Raw genomic sequence first — 6,170 nt, 5'->3', positions numbered from 1 at the left:
GTTTGCAGTACCAGCACAGCAAGGCCGTTTTGGTTAGTGTTACAAGGCCAGATCAGTCAATCATCCAGACTGTTGCCCTTGAAACTACTGAAAAGGCTGCTGCCCCTCTTCAGGAACCACACGTTTGTCTGGCCTCTCAACAGATACCCCTCCATTGCGGTTGCATCTACGATACGGCTATCTGTATCGCTGAGGCATGCAAGCCTCCCCACCAACAGCAAGGTCCATGGTTCATGGGGGGGGGGGGGGGGGGGGGAGTCATTAATGTTAGTATTACAAATTTGGACTGACAAATTGAATCTATAAAAGTTTGTGCTGAAGTCAGTTAACAGCAAACTGACCACAATACGACTCAGACAGAAAAACAAAATTACGTGGTTGCAATGCTTAGACTGGAAAGAGATCTGGGACAATAATGGAAACTCATCAGCATTACCATGCAATAGTATTCCCTTAAGGACTCAGTTGCAATAGTAAGAAACTGCATTTTCTAGCTTAATAGCTGGAGCTGAAATAAGGACCCATGCAGGAATTTAGAGAAAAGATAGGTATCGATATTATGATAATCTTTCTCTGAAATCCGAAACAAACTGCCATTCTGAAAGTATTTTTCAGGACACTGATTTTTTTAATTTGAAACCAGAACTGTCCTGGAAAACCGGGACATCTGGCAACACTAATATGGCTACACCACAAAAAAATAATACAATTATCTCAAACTGAAAATTGATATCCAGGCCATGAATATAATCTATTGATTCCTCTGTCATCACCAGGAACGCTTTGAATTGTGAAGGAAAAGCTCTTCGAGGACATTCTGGAATTACGTAGCAAACAGGTAGCTTTTCAGCACTACAGCAACAAATTGAGAGGTTTTTCTCCCACTTACACAAAGAGTCAGCACACCTTCCAGTGTTGGTTCTTATTTGGTTAAGAACCGACCAGATCTTGCTTGGCAATTCAAAGCCAAGTATACATGGCATCTTAAGTTGTTCCAGCATAGCATTAGTCTTCTATGAATGTTTCCAGCAGTCATCAATAATAAAGCCATTTCAAATTAACATTCTTGAGGTTTCCAGGGGTAGGTGACAATGAAGCCTAAATTTGCTGATGATTGGAATGTCTTTGTGAACAGGGAAGTTAATATTTTTCTGTAGTCTTTTGTACTCCTATACAAGTTCACTTTCCCACCATAGAGATGGAGTTGATTAGTGGCTAATTATGAGAAGCCAGACAGTAGTTGCAGGTATTAAGGTACCAAGTGTAAGATGCATGGGATGGTTGATCTGTGTGTCAACAAGTTTCCCATGAGAACTGTTCCTCCAGGCTGGTGAGCAATATTCCGCTTCAGGGTAAGCCCCTCCCATAGCTGAAGTATGGAGTGTTGATGCAGTTGATCCTCACGATGTGCCACAGAATTTTTGGAGAATGTTATATCGAGTTCTGATTTTGGTAGCTGTTGTTAAAAGAAGCTGTTTGTAACCAGGTATTCTATCAAGTACAGCTCCTAGATATTTTAGGTCTCTGTTATGTCTGAGTAATCTTCCTTCAAGATGGACTGTGAGCTCTTTGTTGGCCATCTTGTGTTCTGGTGAAACACTGAGACTTCTGGCTTGTGGCACCTGGTTGTAACCACAGCTAGTGGAAATATTCACTAATAGTTGATAGTTAATTGATCAATAGAGACTCGGCAACTTTAAGATCTACATGCCTCATTGCGAATGCCCCCTCATCAGTATACGCAAACTTTCTGGATGTGATTCAATTCATATGTGATAGATGCAAATTCAACGGAGAGGACCAAGGCAGATTCTTATGGTAGCCCATTGTTTAGCTTCATCTGTGAACTTATCTTGCCCATTTGTATTCGGAAGAAACCGTATTGAGCCTAGCTACAACAACCTTGTGACCACTAATCCCTGTATCAGTCATGATGTTCTCTATCAGCTCTGGATTGTTTGTGGCTAAGAGGTCAAGTGTGTTTTCGCAACCATTTACAATTCGCGTGGGTTTGTGGACTAACTGCTCTAAATAATTTTCAGAGAAAGCATTTAGGACAATCTCGGAAGATGTTTTCTGCCTACCACCGGTTTTGAACAAGTGTTTTTGCCAACATATCGAGGGAAGGTTGAAGTCCCCACCAACTATAACCGTATGAGTGGGGTATTTATTTGTTACGAGACTCAAATTTTCTCTGAACTGTTCAGCAATTATATCATCGGAGTCTGGGGGTCAGTAGAAGGAGCCAATTATTAACTTAGTTCGGCTGTTAAGTATAACCTCCACCCATACCAATTCGCACGGAGTATCTACTTTGACTTCACTACAAGATAAACCACTACTGACAGACGAAAACACTCCACCACCAATTCTGCCTAATCTATCTTTCCTGAACACCATCTGAGAATTCGTAAAAATTTCTGCAGAACTTATTTCAGGCTTTAGCCAGCTTTCTGTACCAAATTTAGCTGTCGGCAACTTCAATGTAATGGGAGCGACAGGCACCATGTCTCAAATTCTAACAGGCAAGCCTGCATACCCAATGAGCTAGGAAATGTAGTGATTACGTGACATTTATGGTTGTTGATTCTTTTGTGATGGACTGTATTTCCTTTAGTGTAGCGCCATGTCTAGTTTTTGGGTGATGTGATAGCAGAGCACTGCATCGTTGGTGGAAGCCATAGACAGTCGACAAACACAGGATGTTGGCATGCCAATTACAGCGACAAGACTGTTTACACATTGTGAAATACACTAGGTCTGGTGCCACAAACCTGTCAGTGCAGCAGTCAGAGAGTGTTCTTACGGGATGATCCATGCAGGCCCACCACCGCCATGCCACAGAAATGTCAACAGATATGTGACTTGGAGTGGAACATCAGCACAATGAATGAGCCACTATCTGGTATAAATAATGGTCACTTTTTAGCAAAGATATTCACAGCCTGGTAGGTTTGCACTTTAAACTGCCACATCATAGGTTAGGAAGCAGCCACCAAGAGCCCAGTCACCAATCACTACAACACTATCTTCCGAGACTTGCTGCTTCTCCATTGGCGGGCCAGTTTAAGGGTCACACCAGCAGCAGTTCGACTCTTGCCCAGGAGACAGCGAGTCGTGACCGAGGCAATAAAGCCACACTACATTTTATACTGGTGCAGGTGCCATGGCTCCATGCCCCTAAATCCACACAGCCAGGATTTCACACTGGACGCAGGCATCCTCTGAAAGTATTCGAGCTGTCTTCCATGGCCACTAATACCACCTGCAGTCAGTTTTGGCATACTCAACTGGGTCCCATGCTGCTAGCTGGCCAGTGGGTGTCCGCATTCTGGGACACTTATGTCTTGCCCTATTGGGTGGCCACTAGCTAACAGCATGCAGCATGCACCCTCCACACTGCTATGCCAAGAAGGGCATAGCCATGCTGGAGCATATGAGTGTTGACACATGAGCTATAATGAAGTGACTGTCATTTAATATTGTTTTACCAAACTGCCTTTTCATATATCCAAGAAGCTAATTCACCTGCAAACATTTTTCATTGTAATTAGATTTTTCAGGCATTGACTGTTCTGAAATAACTACTCTTGCCAGCATTAAGGAATGAGTCGTTAACAAAGTAAATGAGTCTACATACTTAAGCAATGATCAGAACTCTAACTTAACAAGTATGTTGTTAAGATAGTCAGAGGACTCTGAAGTTATGAATGTCACCTCAGTGTGGTCTCTCATGATCCCTTCTGTCATACTTCTTACACCATTCTTTGGATGAAAAGAGCTGCTGTCACAGTGGAAATATGAAGAATGTTGGATTGGAATATATCTGAACAATCCATGAAACCATAACGTACCCAACTAGTAACATTAGTGAAATCAGGAGGAAACTATTTGTCTATTAATAAAATCATTGTATCTCTCCTAACACAACCAGAAGACTTTGAGGAAAGAATAAAAAATTCTATGCTGTTAAATATCTGACGAGTATAGATCTTTGTGCCTATTATTGCCAAAGTCCTCTATCCAAAGAGTCACACAAGAACACTGTTTTTATCTACGCAGAAGAAGCTACCAATTTAGGGCGTTGTCCTTCGACTTTAACATTACCTCAGGTGTTTTTCTTGACAAACTCAACTTCATACTTGGGGAAGAGCTGCTTGATAGAGTAACGCTGTTTGTGGATGAACTGACAACACCAATACAAACGTGGCAAGATCATAAATTTCTGGAGGCTGGCGTAACTACCAAAATACATAAGTCTCAATACAGGTTCTTAAGAATCAAGTTCTTAGGCCATTTGGTAATACCCCAGGGGATACGTCAGTGCAGTGACAAAAACAATGCAATCAAGAATTAATCAACCCTCAAAAAACCGAAAAAATATTAAAATCGTTCATCAGGTAACCATCAATCTATAGAAGACTTGTGCTAGACAAGTTATTGGATATAACTGATGTGGAATTTGTTAATGAAACTGGTCACTTGGTACTGATCAAAAGATTTCCAAGAGACCATTGATAAAAGCAGATATGCTTTAGTACATTATAACATATTGTATAATCCAGACGTGTCACCTGAATTTTGTCTTCCTTGATTGGTGTTGGCGTTTGTTTGTTAAGTACGAGATATAGATGATAAACCTATGGTTTTCACAGTAGTGAGTCGTATGTTGTCAGACTGTTAGAAGGCCTATTCAACCACTGAGTTAGAAGCCCTTGCAGCAGTCTGGGATATGAAAAAATTGCACCACTACCTTTCAAGGAATCATACCAAAGAGTTCTGTGGCTGTGAAATGTCGAGTTTTATATTAAACTGAAAACTGTTCTGACACTCCACTCCTTTTCACGTTTGCCAGACATCAGCAAAAACATCCTATGAGTGCGTTAGCGTCTCTAGAATCAGTCACTGGGGTTAGGAGTGGATCCTTATTCTAAGACAGAGCACATTGGTGTTTAGCTGTACACAATTTGTTCAATTTCAGAATTATTGTCAAAGAAGTACTCGAATTTACGTAGATTGTGACATGACAGTGTCAGGACAGTTTTCAAAATAATGCATTACGTCCTGTTTAGCCGAAATAACACTGAACACAACAATATCAAATTTAAATAGAAGGTTCTCTACAGGGTGGAGTTGGCCAACATTATGACAAATCATCTGATTCCGTTTCTAAGTTCGGTACTATTTAGGATGCCAATCAAGTCTATGAAGGATGGCTACATTTTGTGTCAAGATGATCGAAAAGATTACTCAAGGTTGCTCGAGTTCACAGTGGACACAAGCTGGTGAACCAACAAGGTTACGGGTCTGCCAGCGAAAGTTACCTTTTAGCTGTGATGTGCTGTTGGCTGCATGGCTGCTGTCGTCCTCTGAAAATACTATAAAAAGCTGATCAAAATCTATATTGATTTTATCTACTGAAACTGTCGTATGTTTCTCGTTAAGCGATAAAACATGCACTCAGTCCCAGTCCGGAAAATATGACGATATACACGTCCATAGGTGGTGCAGCATGTATACTTCAATGCCCTCTCAGTTCTCGAAAGAATAATTAACTAAGCGACTGTTTCGTTTCTCGACTATCGGTGCTCAGTGACTCTTTAACAATTTCTAGCTGAATGTCAGCTCAAGTGAACGCAGTGTTCACACAAAATTCCTCTTTTGGCGTTGTGCAGAGTGTAATGTTCTGTTCTACACTCGACGCTGGTTCAGAGGAGAATCCATGAAGTTTTCGGTCTTATGCCTTTCGTAGCAAACAGTCCCCTACCTGTGTCCTTTCATGCTTCATGTCACGGTTTTTTCAGACCAATGGGAGTGTTCTTTCATCTTGTGGAGACTACCTCTACCAATCGCAAAGGGCCTACCTTTAAACTACGTCGAAATATCCAGCCTTTCTACTCCTTCCGCATTTTATTTCAACCAATCGGACATTTTGTGCCGGCTCCTGACACCTAAAAGTTAACATGCATACATCACGAGCATACCACAAGCATTTCACGTGATCAACTGCATTGCTGATCTGTTTGTATCCATCTGGAAATTCCCCAACACAGTTTTCTAAAGAATTTCTCCGTTGCAAGCATCGTTGGCCCGCTTCCTGTTCCCTCCAATCTATTGCCTGGCTCGTTCATTGTCCCTCTCGTCATGGGTCACCAACCCCTTTTTAGAAT

This window comes from Schistocerca gregaria, chromosome 1 (assembly GCF_023897955.1).
Source record: "Schistocerca gregaria isolate iqSchGreg1 chromosome 1, iqSchGreg1.2, whole genome shotgun sequence".
Classification (NCBI taxonomy): domain Eukaryota; kingdom Metazoa; phylum Arthropoda; class Insecta; order Orthoptera; family Acrididae; genus Schistocerca; species Schistocerca gregaria.
The sequence above is the reverse complement of the archived record's forward strand: the minus strand, read 5'-3'. Positions refer to the sequence as shown.